This window comes from Chlorocebus sabaeus, chromosome 27 (genome assembly GCF_047675955.1).
Source record: "Chlorocebus sabaeus isolate Y175 chromosome 27, mChlSab1.0.hap1, whole genome shotgun sequence".
NCBI lineage: Eukaryota > Metazoa > Chordata > Mammalia > Primates > Cercopithecidae > Chlorocebus > Chlorocebus sabaeus.
This window is the reverse complement of record NC_132930.1, coordinates 23893677-23910187: the sequence shown is the minus strand read 5'-3', so window position 1 is coordinate 23910187 and position 16511 is coordinate 23893677.

The following is a 16511-nucleotide window of genomic DNA, read 5'->3' as shown; positions in this document are numbered from 1 at the left end:
GATGCTGCAGTTAAGCATGAGAGAATTCGGACTCCCCTCCTGAATTCTTACTAGTGAGCTCAGGCCATGTTTCACTGCCATGCTGGCGTTGTACTGGTGAATGCGGTGCTGCTTATGGGGTAGGTTTTCAGATGCGGCTTCAAATGGGAAACGAATCTTTCATCTTAAAGAAGTACAAAATGACCTACTCTTTGCTTAATGTGCAGATGAAAAGGTGAGGGAGCCTCTTCATGGGTTAAACGGTGAAGAAGCCGGAGTGGTGGAGACTTGCTGGAAGAGGCTGAATGGGAACAGGGGTGCCTCCACATCCTAGTCTGTGCTAAAGGCCACGCCTGCATAAGACAACTGTGAAGGGGAAGAACAAGGCATGGGGAGTTTTCCTACCAGAGAGCAAGACCAAGGTGAATCTGGAGTACGGATGAAGGGTGTTGGCACAGGTAACTAGGTCACTGGCACAGGAGGGAGAACCCGGACACAATTCCATGCATGCGTGGTGGGCATTACAGATTGGTGGGAAACTGAGCATTTATCAATAATGTGTTTTTATTTCTTGGCAATTGGTTATTAATATGGAGAATAATCAAGTGAGATTCCTAACATCGTGTGACTTAAAGACCTAGTTATGGAAGGACTTAAATATGAGACTTTAAATATGGTTACAAGAAAGTAGAACGTCTTTGTAAACTTAATGTTGAAAAGAATTTCATTATATTCCAAACTTGCAAACCACAGCGAAAATGGAAACATTTGATTTGCATTAAAACAAAATGTGTTTGTCAAAAGTTACCTTTAAGAAAATAAAAAGATAACTCACGGGAAGAAATAATTAATACCTAGAATACATAAAGAACTTCTCAAATTCAAAAAGCAAAAGACAAACACGTTAGTTAACATGGGCAAAACGGTTAAGAGATAATTTACTGAAGTGGAAACATCAATTGCTAATAAACAAGTGTAAAGATGGCTAACCTTACGAGTAATAAGGAAAATGCAAATGAAAGTTAAAATTAAGCAAGGCACGGCGGCTCTCGCCTGTAATTGCAGCACTTTGGGAGGCCGAGAGGGGTGGATTATCCAAAGTTAGGAGTTTGAGACCAGCCTGACCAACATGGTGAAACCCCTTCTCTACAAAAAACGCAACAAATTAGCCTAGTGTAATGACGTGCACCTGTAATCCCCGCTACTCAGGAGGCTGGGGCAGGAGAATCACTTGAACCCTGGAGGTGGAGGCTGCCATAAGCCAAGACTGCGACACTGCACTCCAGCCTGGGTGACAGAGCAAGACTCTGTCCCCCGCCCCAAAAAAATATAAATAAATAAATAAATAAATAAAACAAGCAAGCAAGCTAAAATTAGACATTATTTCACACCATCAGATTGACAAAACTCAAACTAAAAAGTATGACAGTATCAAGTTTTGATTAGGATGTGGGGTAATAGGACAGCTAATCCATTGCTGTTGGAAATGAAAATTGTTACAGCCACTTTGGAGAAAAATTTGGCAACATCCACTAAAGTTGAAGATATGTATACACTATTACTAAGAATTATACTTCTAGATACATACCTGATATGAATTGATATCTATACTGTGCATGCATACATACATATATACATATTCATATAGCTATATGTGCATGCCTATACATATAGCTACATATAGACATATATATATATACACGAACACACACATATGTGTCAGGAAACATTAAAAATAATAATCATAAATGTATGATTCACAATAGTAAAATATTGGAAACTTCCTAGTATCCATTCGGGGAGAAATAAATTAAGCTCTATGATGGAATTTCATATTGCAGTGAAAAGGAATGAACTAGAGCTTACATGAATCAGTGTGAACTAATTACACAGACATAATGTTGATTAAGGAAAGCAATTTGCAAATAAATATTTGTGGTATAATATCTACATGAAAGTTCAATGTATTCAAAAATCCTGTAAGTTGAGTAGAGATCTTTCTCTCTCTCTCAATAGGTAGACAGATGGAAAGAGAGAGAGAGAGCTATCGAATGAGAGAGAAAGAAGAAAAAAATAAATGCAAATAAATGATAAATCTCTAAAATCAGGATGGGGTTCTTCCTGGGAGGAAAGAAACAGGGGAGGAATCTAGAAGGATCCTATGTGGGGGATTTAACTATGTTGGCAATGAATTAGTTTTGAAGGTGGATGATGAATCCTGGGCTATTTATTACGTTATCCTTCATGCTGTTTTTTATGTCTTAGATATTCCATAATAAATTCAACAGCACTGTTAGTTATCAGCCCAAACATGTATCCCTCCTCAGGGACAAATCGGGATTGATCCAATCCAGTCACGGTATTCCATTTCCCTTTGCCACATACTCATTTATCCCTTCTCCCTTTATATTTTTTATTTTTAGACCTAAGAAGAAGTCAGTTGGAGGAGGAGGTCATGGTTCTGGAAAGCTTTTACTTTCTGATTAAAAAAAATCCTATTGGCTCCACCACTTCCTTCCTTCTTGGGGCAGTAGCACGAGGATGTCTGCAGCTGTGGCAGCCATCTTGAAATCATGAGGTGACAAGCAAGGCAAGTGTAGATTAAAAGCAAGAAGGCAGAGAGCCAACACACTGAGGATGGTAGAAGAAAAAAATAGTCAAAGCCTGGGTATCTGATGACAGCTGAGGCACAGAATGGACCCTGGAACCAGGTAGAAACCACGGACTCCCAGATTGTTTCTTAAAGAAACAATAATTGTCTTCATGGTTCAAGCAACTTACTTTTGGTATTGTTTTCTGTTACTTGTGGTCACTAACTTACCTGAAACATAACATGAATCGCTTTCCTTTTAGACTTATTGTTGGGATTGCCATCTATGAAAACATTAAGCCCTTTCTCTGCTTCAAATCTCTACTATTTCCTCCACATACAAGGCCTCTTCTCTCCCTGGTGAACTCCTCACCCCTGAAAGCTCTTCTGAAATGTATTCTCGGTGATGGCTTCCCAGCATTCTGAAATGAGCCACACTCTTCCTTGTCTGCAACCCCAAACATTTTCCCTATGTCTGCATTCTAGCCCTTAGCATGCACAGCTGCACACTCCACCACTCTCCCGGTGAGGCAGGGTCCGTGACATTTTCATTTCTGGGTCTCAGTGATGGCACAGTTCAGAGCACATCACAGGGGCCTAACGGAAGCTAGTTAGAATGAATGATGCTTGTCTTGTATCAACATCTTAGAGGGAAAACAAATCAAACACTGAAGTGGGTGGTGAGGAGGGAATGTGTGGGGAAGGAGACCAACGGCCTTCCCATAAATAAACACTGCAAAATGAACCCTTTTTAAAACAGCTCCTAATGCAATATTACATCAATCACATTCGCATTTGCTAATGATTTTGTGTGTTCGATAGAATCTCATTTAAGCTCACTAGCCTATTTAAATCCGGGCTTCCTTTTATTTCCCCATCCTAATCAGATTTAAGTGACAATTGCAAAGGACCTATTTTGTAAGGAGATAAATGAATGCATAGGTGATCCTGGATGCTTACAAAGTGGTTGCTATCCCCAGGGTTGAACTACAGAAGTGTGGGCAACCTTTATTATTGGACAGAGACCCTTGTGTGCTAGGTAATACAGAGACACAGCAAATGTACGGTTTAATTCAAATGGACTTAAACATGGGCTCCAGTACACTCCTCTGCGTCATCGCATCATGAGACTAGAACAGGGATTACATGAGACATTTTTTCTGTCTCCTGAAAGCCTTTCATTTATTTTCTTTTTTAAGTAGCTGCTGTGCTTGTGAGTGTGGAAGGGGGTCAGAGATGAATGCATGGCGAAGTGCATAGATATGCAGCATAACCTCCAGACAGCAATCTAGTGAAAAGTCTGCGTTAACTCTTGATGTAGCCAGGGTGCTGGGCCCATTAATTGGCACATGTGTTGAAGAGGACAGGCGTTAGCTAAGGGAACATTCCAATTGCGAAAGGAATAGTCTGAGGCATAAAGCCAGTTTGAAGCAGATCTTCATTCGCAGAGGGTCTTTTGAACGCAACTGTAGGTGAATGATAATGATACAGCATTTATTTTATTTTATTTTACTTTTGAGACTGAGTCTCACTCTGTCACCCCGGCTGGAGTGCAGTGGTGTGATCTCAGCTCACTGCAACCTCTGCATCCCAGGTTCCCTCAATCCTCCTACCACAGCCTCCTGAGTAGCTAGGACTACAGGAGTGCACCACCATGTCTGGCTAATTTTTTTGTATTTTTAATAGAGACAGGGTTTTGCCATGTTGGCCAGGCTGGTCTTGAACTCCTGACCTCAAGTGATCTACCCACCTCGGCCTCCCTAAGTGCTGGGATTACAGGCATGAGCCACTGCGCTTGGCCTGATGCAGCATTTTATATAATACCCAGTGTTCACTGAGCATGTGTGTGCTCAGTGCGTTACATGGATGATCTCATCTAAATTTACAAAATAACTATTTATTGTTATTTTCATTTGGCAAAAAAGAAAACTGATTCAGTAGATTGTTTTCTTTGATAGATCCAGGGATCACAGAACCGGTAATGGGAAGACACTCCCATTTTCCTGAGAGTTGGTTATAACTATTGTTTTGTGCGTTTGGCAAATGTTGCCTCCCACTTCATAGTTCTAGGAGGAGAGGTGCCTGCATGGACAAGCAGTCCAGCTGCCTTCTGGGCATTAAAGCACCCATACTTCAACTTCTGTTGCTCAAAAGTTGACATTAGGGGAGGGTGATTCCGACCAAGGCCCAGGGACAGTGAAGGGCAACAGAGTCCTTGAAAAATTTTACTAACAGGCTGGAGACCTGGGATCAGTGGGCCAGCCAGGATCAAGAAGGAAGAATCAGGCGTGGTCGTCCTGGATCTGAGATGTCATGGTTGCTGGAACCTGACCTGGAACTTGTATGGGATTTAGCAGCATCTTCCGCCTTCCTATTGTGGATGGCAAGAAAGTAAGATACACTTTTCCTATGAATCTCTTCACTTGTATGTGGTCTTCCATGGCCCCAGTAGGCCGCACAGGTTATCACTGCCATTCTGCACAGTACAGAAGAGGATTCCTGACAGTCAGACTCTTCCATCTGCCTCTGGGTAGACTCACAACTTCAACCCCATTAGCTTTGTCTGTTCCCACTCTCTTGTGAGTACACCCTCTAGTGCCTGCTGACCTCCTATCCTCTGGCCCTACTTCTCCTTGCCCATCCAAATGCATCTGCTTTTTTTCTGTTTCCTTGGGGTCCTTTCTCTTTCCGTGTTGAGGACCTTCATTAAGCTTCAGTTCTTTAAAAAGAAGGTGCCAAGAGAATGGGACCCAGAAATTTCGGAGCAAGATACGGGAGCAATGGGGCTATTTCCAGAGCACCAGACACAACACGGATGGTGCCTTCCTATTCTGTACACATGACACCCAACTATCCTGAGTGTCTGTGCAACGTGAGACAGAACAGGGCCCCGTGGCAGCTTCTCCTTCTCATCTCCGTGTGTGCAGCCTTGACTCCCAGACAGGCAAAATGTAGTGACTTGGCACAAGAGCTCAGCTTGTGTTCTGTTTAGGTTTTGGAGAGGAGCTGATTCTCTGAAGTTCTACCCAAACCACAGCTGCCCTCTGGGAAGTTAATCAGAAGAGAAGTGAGGGAAGTTTGGTTTGGAAGGCAATAGGATCAGTGTGCACCAAATGGATTTGATGACTGGAGTGAACCGTTTGAAATTGTTCATTGGTGAAAATGGATATATTAATTTCTATGGACACATTTCGTAGTTCATGTCTAGGCCTGGCTCATGCAGCTCATTAGCTAACTCATCTTGACCCATGATTCCAGTGGCGATGACCGGCTGGAACAGGCTTGGGTTGGGGGTGTTCCTGTTTTAATTCAGCTAATGTAGAACAACCGTCCACACTGAAGACCTGCCCTAGCTTCTTTGGAAAGGTCATCAAGAGTCAGCATACTGGGAGGATGGCTTGGGCACCCCCTCAAAGAGCCCCCTCCGCTGGCCACTCCTCCCTCTAGTAAGAGTTTGTTGGTCTTTGTCTTCACGCATAAAAGAACATAGTTGTTTTGTGAAAGAAGCAAAGAGGAAATGACCTTACGGAATATTCTTGTAAGCTGACTGCCGTCCTTTCAAAAGAGACTTTGTTGTGTGTATGCGATGAGCCCTACCCTGTACCAGCAATTAGCAATTGATGAAATGCTCTTCCCTGCACACTCACCATATCCAAGGCTGGTTTCAGAGGGAACAACTATGTCATTTCTTGTCTACTACATTCTGGTTTGTTTGGATGAGTTTGTTTGCTTTCACTTCGTTTTTGTTCTTCCTTTGCTTTAACACTCTTTAATTACCCTCTCTCTTGGTTTTACTTACTGTTGTACGGGGAAAGGGAGGTAATAATAGGACCCACTGGGGACCTGGCAGAGTTAACTTCTAACCAGGGCTTTCTCGCTAGTTATTGTGAGACAGGGCAAGTCCATTCATCCCCTTGGAAATTCAACATCTGTCAAGCGAGACCCCTGAATTAGATTCCTGTTAGTTTCCCTTTCGGTTTTGACATTTCTGGTTCTGACACTCTTAGTCTCCCTCAGCCAGTTGAGGACTTTTATCTGTGCAAGTTCTTTCAAGAGGATATCTATTTGCTGTAATTTAATGTAGCTTCATCATGATAAGTGCCTGTAAGTTGTTTTCTCTTTTTCTGGATTTTTTTTTTTTTTTTTAATGTGGCTTTTCCCTATTGTATAATCATATCTGCAAAAGCCTGAGTCTCTGGCTTGTGTGGACAGAAACTAACTTCACTCTTAGTCCTTTGCAAAGGCTTCTGGGGGTTTCATTTCTCAGGGAGGCATCGTTTCCAGCATGTCCTCTTGCGGGTCATGTTTCCTGCACTCTGCACTGGCCAGTTAACAGTGAGCGTGCCGTGCATGAGGAAATCATCTTCCAGCTTTAGGGCTGGCCTCCAGTTCCTGCTCAGGCTGGTGCAGCTCTGGGTGTAGCTTCCTTGAGATTTCCCGAGAAACATGTCCTCACTGCATGTGCAGCTGTGGTTTGCAGTTATTCAAAGGTAACATGCCTAAGTCTGGGTGTATTAAAGCTGAGTGCAAGCTGACTATCAAAGTCTGCTCTCATGTACTGAATGGCTGTCTGTTCACATGGCTGCTATCTTGTGAAGGCTGTGGTGCCTCCAGAGACATTAGGCCACCCAGATAGTTGCGATATAGGACAAGCTCAGAGTAGCTGGAGAGGGAATCTGTTGCATTACCTGCTCAGTCTCTCTGTTTTAAGAACTGCAAAGGTGGGCCACTCATTACAGCCATGTTTGCTTCTTTGCCCCTGATTAACAAAAGGTGAACACTTGACCCAAGTGTAACCAACCAGAGATTTTTCCCTGAGAATGTACATTGGGATGGAGAAAGAGAGTCACTCTTTTTGGGTAATTGGATTGCCCCAAAGACAATGTTTGCTTGGCAGATTCTCCTAGGAAGAAGCAGAAAAAACTTATGTTGCAAGAGAGAAGGATGAAGCAGCTATGTGTGTGTATTTTGGGGCAGGGGATGCTGAGACGAGAGAGAGAGCAATAACACTGCTCCCAGTTCCTCTTCCTGGGTCATCTGAGGTCTGGCTGCATTTCTGTTCTCAAGACACTATCCCATAGCTTGGGTTAGTTTCTGTCACTAGCAAACAAAAGAGCTGTTTCCATTAGGGTACTCAATTATTCTACTTAGATACGTATAGGCTGGAGATCTATGCTGAAGAAAATTATTTATTTCTATATTACTGTACACTTTACCACTGTTCATTCATTCATCCATTCATCCATCCATCCATCCATCCATCCATCCATCCATCCATCCATCCATCCATCGATTTAACAGAGACATACTGAGCTCTACTGTGTGCTGGGAACTGTGCTAGTCTCTTTGGAGGGACTGGTGAGCAGTGTAGACATAACCTGGCCTCAAGAAGTTTATGGTCTGTGGAAGAGAGAGAGTAGATTTGTTGTCTGTGGCTGGCAAGTTAGTTACTACAAACTTGGAGGCTTAAAGCAGCAGAAATGCATTTGCTTACAGTTCTGGAGGTCAGAAGTTCAATATCAAGGTGTCAGCAAGGGCATCCTCCTTCTGAAGGCTCTAGGGGAGAATCCTTTCATGCCTCTTCCAGCTTCTGGTGGCTCTAGACATTCCTTGGCTGTGGCTGCATCACTCCAGTCTCTGCCTCCGACTTCATATGATGTTTTCCCTCTTCTCTCTGTGTGTCTCCTATAAGGACACTTTTTTGAGTTTAGAGCTCACCACAATAATCCAGGATGATCTCATCTTGAGTTCCTTAAGAGAAATATCTGCAAAGACCCTTCTTCCAAATAAAGTCACATGATCAGTTTCCAGAGGTAAGGACATGGACAAATCTTTTTGGGAGCCACCATTCCACCCTCTACAGAGGGTGAACACTGGTTAGTGTGGAGAGGGTTACAAAGGGGACTCGCAGGGTGCTCGAAAAATTGGTGGGACAACCCCTTGTTTAGGCATCAGAGGAAGTGGTATCATCTGGAAGCAGAAGGCTGAGTAAGCCCCTGCTGAATTGTAGACAGGCAGAGAGGCCCAAAGAAAGACAGAGGCCCAAGACAGCAAACAGCTCCCAGGGTAAGAGGCAAGCCCAGAGTGCCTGGAACACAGAGACTGTGTGGAGGCCGTGGAGGGGCACAGAGTGGAGCAATACAGAAAGACAGGTGGCTTCCAATCTTGCAGCCCGTGTGGCCTTGTGCAGAGCTTTGGATTCCACGGTGGCAGCGATGGGACTTTGTAGTACGGTTTTAAGTGGAGTAAAGTGATCTGATTTGCATTTTAAAAAGATTTCTTTGGCTCTTGGGTTTTTTTGTTTTTTGTTTTTTTTCCTCCCCAGCCTTCAACTCCCTCATTTTGTAATAATTGCCAACAATATTGTCGGTGGCAAATCCCTGGCAATATAGGGAAGCTTAGGCAAGGAGAGATGTCTAGGTGGGAGCGCATCAAAAGCCTCCCTCTCTGTCTAATTTGCACCTCCACCTTGCCCCAGATCCCCTTCTGCTTTAATTTTGGTTTTGAAAATTGTAAATCAGTTAAGTATTAGCTCACGGCCTCAGATAGCAAGGGCAATTTAATACCGTGAAAAATAAGAGGGATCTTTGCTGTTCTGACATTTATTATTCCCGGACTCGTTATTTTTTCCTAATGAACGTTTCTTTCTGTCCTTACGCTTATCGGTTTTAACACATGCCATTTACCACCTCCGAGCCACTGATTAGGGGGCTGGAAACGGGCTTACATCGCTGTCAGGGCAGGAGAGGAAAAATTGCAAAGTAAATGGCAAGATGTTGCCGCGATAGCGAGCAGGAAAATCTGCAGTGCTTAGGAGAATGCGGGACCCAAATGAAATTCCGCGTCTCCCCGCGGCGGGTGCCGCAGAGCCACCGGCGAGGGGCGGGCGCCACGTGTCTGATTATTCAAATGGGCCGATGATTAACTCGGTTTATATTGATGCAAATAATCCTGCCGGAGCCTGCAACGGCTAATCCATTTTGGAACTGTGGTTTTCCATTGATAGCACAAAATAGTGTAGAGGAAAGCCATTTTCATAATATTAATAATGGAATTACAGAATCAGGTCACCTAAAGGAACGGCGCTGACTCAGCAACAGCAGCGTGGAGGTTGAATGTGGGGATTAGCACTGAGCAGAACGAATACAAACCTTCGGCAGCGATCTCATTGCATAAAACGCACATCCCCTTCCCTTTTTCTTTTTAAAAGAAAAAGAGCTTCAGAAACGACCGTGGCTGAGTGCAATTCTCAGATGAATTTATTACAAAGAAAGAAACTGTACAGTGAGCTTAGGGAACCCCCAGTAAAATAATTTTCCTTTTTCCCCCTTTGATTAAATTCCTTTGATTAAATAGTGGATTTACCTTCCTTGCTGCCCATGCCCTGGTTTAATGTCCTAGAACAATGTCTGCAAATGCTTTCTAAATGAATAATTCGAATTGCAAATGAAGATCAATAAATGCCCTCTAAAAGAATGACTATAGTTGTCAATGAAGATCTAGGGCTGAGAGGAAATTCTGCGCAAATCTCTCAGGGTCTTCTGCTGTGTGCTCAAGCCGAAGTGAGCTTCTGGGCTCCTTGTTGGGTGGGAACTGGGGAAGACAGATGGCAGGGTCCAAGGAGACTGGCTCTTTTGTAGACATGAAAAAGAGCCAGAAATATCCAGAGGAGGGCATAAAGATGTATATATGATGATGTTCACTGCAGTGCGTTTGTAAAAGTGAACCAAACAGAACATTAAGGCATATTGAGATATAACCCAAAATGGAATATTATGCGGATATTAATAGGATAAACTGTTCATCATATCTTAAGGGAAGAAGCAAATTCCAAACATTTTTAAAAGAAAGGCAGGACTCCTGTTCTGTGCATTTGTCCAGCCCACATTTGCCCACTCTGCTAGGGTCTTGGTGACTGCTCCTGAAATAGTGTGGAAGCCAGCCTGATGAAAAGTCAACTGCTTCTCTTTCGCAGCCTAAGGAGGGAACTGGAGAAGAATTACAGGGCAAGAAGGGACTTGGCAGGAATTCGAAGGTGCTTAGTAATGAGTGCATGCCATGCTTTAAAAAATTGTGATAAAATACACACAACAGAACATTGATCATTTTAACAATTTTAAAGTGTGCAATTCAGTGGTATTTTATACCTTCACGATGTTGTGCAGTCATCACCACTGTTTAGTTCTAGAACATTTCCATCATCCCCAAAGGAAACCCCATGTTCATGGAGCACCACTCTCCTTTCAGCCCTGGGCAACCACTAACCATACAGGGCTATTTTTCTTTTTAAATTTCTTCTCCTTCTTCCGTCTCCCATTCCCGTTTTCCATGACTATTAACCTTTCTAGAACTCTTAGAATCAGATGATGACTAGTGAGTCACTTGGCATGAAGGCAGTGGGGAGGAGTGAAGGGACGATGGCTAGCTACTCTAGGGCTCCAAATTTAACACTCTCCCTCCACTTATGGACAGCGGTATTGCTTAGTGGCTGTGAATAAGGATCCTGGAATCCAACAGCCTTGGTTCAAATCCTGGAACCATATCTTATTTCTAAGTTACCACTCCTTTATGCCTCAGTTTTCTTGTCTCTAAAATGGGGACAGCAGAAGAACTCACCTCATAAAGTGGTAAGAGCAAATGATTTTTGACTGATGCTTAGAACATGCTTTGACCTAGCATAAGTGCTTAATCAATGTTTGTTGTTATGGTAATATGAACTTCTTCAAGTAGTTTCTCTGATATCTGGACGATGAGATCATAATAGCTGGTTGAGATTGAATAAGATAGGATTTGCAAACTGGTTGTCCCATTGATACCCAACAGGTGTAGGTGTCTTTGGGCAAGAGTTTAAGTCAGAGGCAAGAGAAGAAGTTCTCCGGTCCAGTGACTTCTCTGCTTGCACAGGATCAGGGATTATTTCCATTTTTCACACCCATTCTGCTTTTTAAAATAAGTAGCCTCAGGTACTTGAGTTACCAGAAAGAAGTCCAGATCTAGATCCCGACAGAGGGCTCTTGGATCTTGTACAAGAAAGAATTTAGGGTGAGTCCATACAGTAAAGTGAAAGCAAGTTCATTAAGGAAGTAGAGGAATAAAAGAATGGTTACTCCATAAACAGAGCAGCCCTGAGGGCTGCTGGTTAGCCATTTTAATGGTTATTTCTTGATGATATGCTAAACAAGGGGTGGATTGTTCATGCCTCCTCTTTTTAGACCATATAGGGTAACTCCCTGATGCTGCCATCACATCTGTAAACTGTCGTGTCCTGGTGGGAGTGTAGCAGTGAGGATGACCAGAGGTCACTCTTGTCGCCATCTTGGTTTTGGTGGGTTTTAGCCTGCTTCTTTACTGCCATCTGTTTTATCAGCAAGATCTTTATGACCTGTATCTTGTGCTGACCTCCTGTCTCATCCTGTGACTAAAAATGCCTTAACTGTCTGGGAATGCAGCCCAGCAGGTCTTAGTCTTATTTTACCTAGTCCCTATTCAAGATGGAGTTGCTCTGGTTCACATGCCTCTAACATTTGGACAAGTTTCTCACATGATCTGATTTCTTAGACTCTTCTCTGACACCCCAGTAATCTTCCCTGATTGTGTTCTCATTCGCCATTGTCCTTCTTAAATGTCGGGCTCAGAGTTGAACCGAACAAATTTATTTCGATCTGCTCCTAGTTCCTTTTGAAAATTTGCATTTTCGTTAATCCAGGATTCCCCACTTCCTGCCCCATTCAAGCTTCATTTGTGATGGAAATCTTTAGAAGTTGAGAACAGGGAGTGACAAGATGCAAGTCACTAAAGACTCAGTTGAGTAGGACCCTAAGTGCAGTGTCAGAATTCTGGCTGAAGCCTTGACCTAGCCCTTGCCTACCCCTATGTCTCCAGTCCTCACCTCTTATCACACTGCTCCTCTCACCGTCCTCTACTCATACTGGTGACTGCTTTTCTCCAAACATGCCACACTCGCTCCATGCTCAGGCCTTCTGCTTTTGTTTGTTCTGCTGTGGAGATGGCTTTCCCCAGTATTCTCATGGTTGACTGCTTCACTTCATTTAGGCTCTGCCTAATGTCATCCCCCTGGGGACTTCCTCTGATCATGACAATAGTCTATGTCTCTCTCTAGCCCCATCCTTCTTTATGTTCCTCTTGAGCGCTTAGGTTTACATGATACTCACCTATGCTTATTTGCTCATTGTTAATTGTATCTCTTCCCTACCAGATTACAGACTCCACAGGGCAGGGACCTTGTTAGTCTTCTTGGTCCTGTATTCCTAGTGCCTAGAAGAGTGCCTGGCACATAGTGGGTTCTCAGTAAATATTTGTTGAATGAATAACTCAATGGTAGTCGTTAGTGGTGCTGAGAAAGAAAAATGCAGCTCCTGACAGCTAGAAGTTGGCCTGACACTCAAACAGGGCCACAGTGCTCTCCCTGTAAACACAGACAATTTCACAGAACATCAACAGCAGACAACACAGCCGTGCTATGACCCTAAGAAATCATGACCAAGATGAGACTGAGAGCGAAGTGAGGACATTGTCCAAACCACAACCAACAACCAATCATTCCCCATTCCTGGCCAATGCAAATGATTGCTGTGTCTTTAGGGAACCCTGTTCTTCCTGCCTTTTAGATGAGGATAATCAATCACAGAATTACTCCCACTTCCTGACACTCTCCTGAGTGGCTCCAGCTCTGATTGACGTGGCAAGGTGTTGGGGGAGGGGCAGTGTTCTATATTACTGTGATTAGATCTGAGTCTTCCTGTGAGCCCGTGCCCCTGGGCTGTGAGCTCCACAAGTGCTCCCTCCAGCTGTCTTCAGAGCAAAGCCTGGCTTCCTCGAAACCTTTTCACCATCCCCCAATACAAACCCCAGTCTTAAAACTGGGCCTTTCTATCACTGTCTTGCTGAGATGGGGCATGGTCCTCTGTGGTGTGTTGTCTTTCTCTTTGCAATGACTTGACAGACCCAATCACAAGTGTGTTCCTGGTGGTCTTTGATTACTAATAAAAATTATTATTTTTGTCATTATTGATCTTGGTATCTACCACTCCAGTTTTGGATACCTTGCAAATTTGAGACATTTCCTTTAATATATTCACCTGAGAAAAATCTATCAGGGCTGAAGGCCTCTTAAGCTCACTGTTAGAGGTCATCTGCTGGTCTGCACTGATTACTGCAACTAGTAGCTGCTTTATCTCATTATAAAGCCAGCAGCAGTCCACAGGTGGAGCCATGTTGTATGAGATCATGGGCCAGATCAGTCTTCTTGGTTGTATCTGTCTCCTTCCGTTGTTACCAGTGGCGAATCTGGACTGGTCTGCAGCAACTTGATTCTTGTCTCTTGAGAGGAAAGAATTCAGCCAAGGGGCATAAGGCAGGTTGAGACCAAAGCAGGTTTTAGAGGAGTGGGGAGAGTTTATTAACAAGTTTTAGAGCAAGAATGAAAGGAAGCGAAGTATGCTTGGGAGAGGATGGTGTGGGTGATGAGAGAGATCCCAGTGTCCCATCCCACCCTTGACCTGGGGTTTCATACATTGGCATGGTTTTGGGGTTTGTGTTTCTTCTCCCGATTCTTCCCTTGGAGCAGGCTGTCTACAGGCGTGGTGACCTGCCAACGCTTGGGAGGGGCCACTCGCACAGTGTGTTTATGGAAATTGTACACGTGCTCACTTGAGGCGTTCTTCCCTTATCAGTTCAGTGTTCCTAGAGGAAGCTCATGTACCAGTTAAATGCTGCCATTTTGCCTCTTAGCGCTCATGCCTGAGCCCACTTGCGTAGCTCCTGAGATCTTTATGGGAAGCTGCTGATCACCAGCTTCAGGTGTTTTCTATCTACTAGGAGACTGCCTTTCACTGGCAGTGGCAGCAACCAGTTACTTTACAGAGACAGTTTAACAACCAACCAGCCATAAGGTCCTGATGGTTGGCTGACATTCCTGGTGGCCAGGGGCCAGAGTGGGGGCACGGCAGGGTGCCTCTTCTGCCCTGCTCATGTCAGCCTAGCCACCTACTCGGACACTAGCACTTTTCCCGGGATGTCACCATGGCCAGATTGCTTAGGGAGAGAGTTGCTTTCTCCCTACCTGTATATGGAGTCCAAGTCACCCACCTTTCTCTGCTACTGTTCCTCCTTTCTCTGCTCTGGCAACAAATGTCTATTGAGCATTGTCTGTGGGTGAGACCTGTGAGGTGCAGTGCTCTTCCAGGACATGACGGTGGGGAGGAAGTTGTAGTAAATGCCTCACTACTGATTTCTCTTATAAGGGCACATATGTGAGTAGAGAGTGGAGAATCCTATACCCACCTGTAATGTGTGAGGGGCATCGGGAAAGTGGTGAGCAAAGGGGTGATCTGGAGGCGCCGAGAGGACAGGCATCTCCTGGAAATATTTCTTTTGGTGTTCTGCGCAGAGGGAAAATTTTGCATTAGGGATGCTTTCATCTTTTTAAAACCACCACAGTCTTTCCTCCTGCTTGGTTATTGTCATCTGGTGGTGTCATTTTGCGTTTGTTAAGACGCCTGGTGGGGTCGCTGCACAGAAACTTCCCTCAGCTGTGTTCCTGGCAAAGGGGGGATGCCACTCAACTCCCTGGTAGCTTTGCTAAGGCAAACTTAACCACCTGCAGGATAATGGGAACATTGTGCTCCCTATTTTTAGCAAGCAGAGCGGAATGCAGTAAGCAAAGGGTGATAAATACCCCTGTATACTAAATGTTTTACAATAATGAAAAAGCAACCTCTGTCTTAAAATTGGCCATTCTTTTCCATGTAATTTTTTTTCCCCTAGAGCCGACAAATTGACTAAGTCAGGGTGGGCAGACGTGGCTTTCATCAGCCCTAGATAGATTGAACAGGGGCTCGCCCACTGGGGCATGCAGACTTTCTGGCTGCGATCTTCTGTACATATTTATCAGGAGGTAGACCTGGGGAAATGTTGCTGTCGGGAAGCAGCCCCAGAGAAAGTATCCACCTTCATGAGTAAATAATCCCCAGCCCTGAGAGCAGCTGGGATATAATACAAAGCCCCCACGGGTGGTCTCCTGTGGGCTGGTTCATTTACACTTGAAACTGAGCATTTAGTGGGGATTTTACTGCTTATTACAACTAAGGAGGTGCCAGGGCCTCTCTGACCTCAGGGATGCAGTGCATGAAGGGTGGCCCCACGACCCCAGAATTAGTGGTCTGGTTGTGGGGCCACTGTGCTGACGGCCCAGAAGGGCTGGAGGGGGTGGGCGCACATGTGTGTATTTGCTCAGGTGGGCTTCATTTTTCTGCACAGGGATGATTATATATTTGCCTGGCTGACATTTAAACTGATTCTTACTCTGATGGGTGAGACCATATGTTCCATTGCAAGGGAAGCTCACCTGGCCAATGCTCCCCCACTTTTTACAGTTTAACAGTTTGAGGCTTATAGAAATTGAGCAGAAAATACAGAGATTGCAGCATATTCTCTGTGCCCTCTTCTCTCCAGTTCTCCCTATTATTTTTGTTTTCGAGAAGGGTCTCACTCTGTTGCATAGGTTGGAGTGCAGTGGCAGGATCACGGCTCACTGCAGCCTCGACCTTCTGTGCTCAAGGTATCCTCCCACCTCAGCCTCCTGAGTAGCTGGGACCACAGGTGTGTGCCACCATGCCTGGCTAATTTTTTGATTTTTTGTAGAGATGGGGGTCTCACTATGCTGGCCAGGCTGGTCTTGAACTCCTGGGCTCAGGTGATCCTCCTTCTTTATTTTTTTGTAGATATGGGGTCTCACTCTGTTGCCCAGGCTGATCTTGAACTCCTGGGGTCAAGCAATCCTCACTTTTGGCCTCCAAAAGTGCTGGGATTAGTTATGTGAGCCACTGCAGCTGGCACTCCTACTGTTAACATCTTGCCTTGGTATGGGATGTTTGTTACAGTTGATGAACCCATACTGGTACAGTAGTATTAACTAAACTCC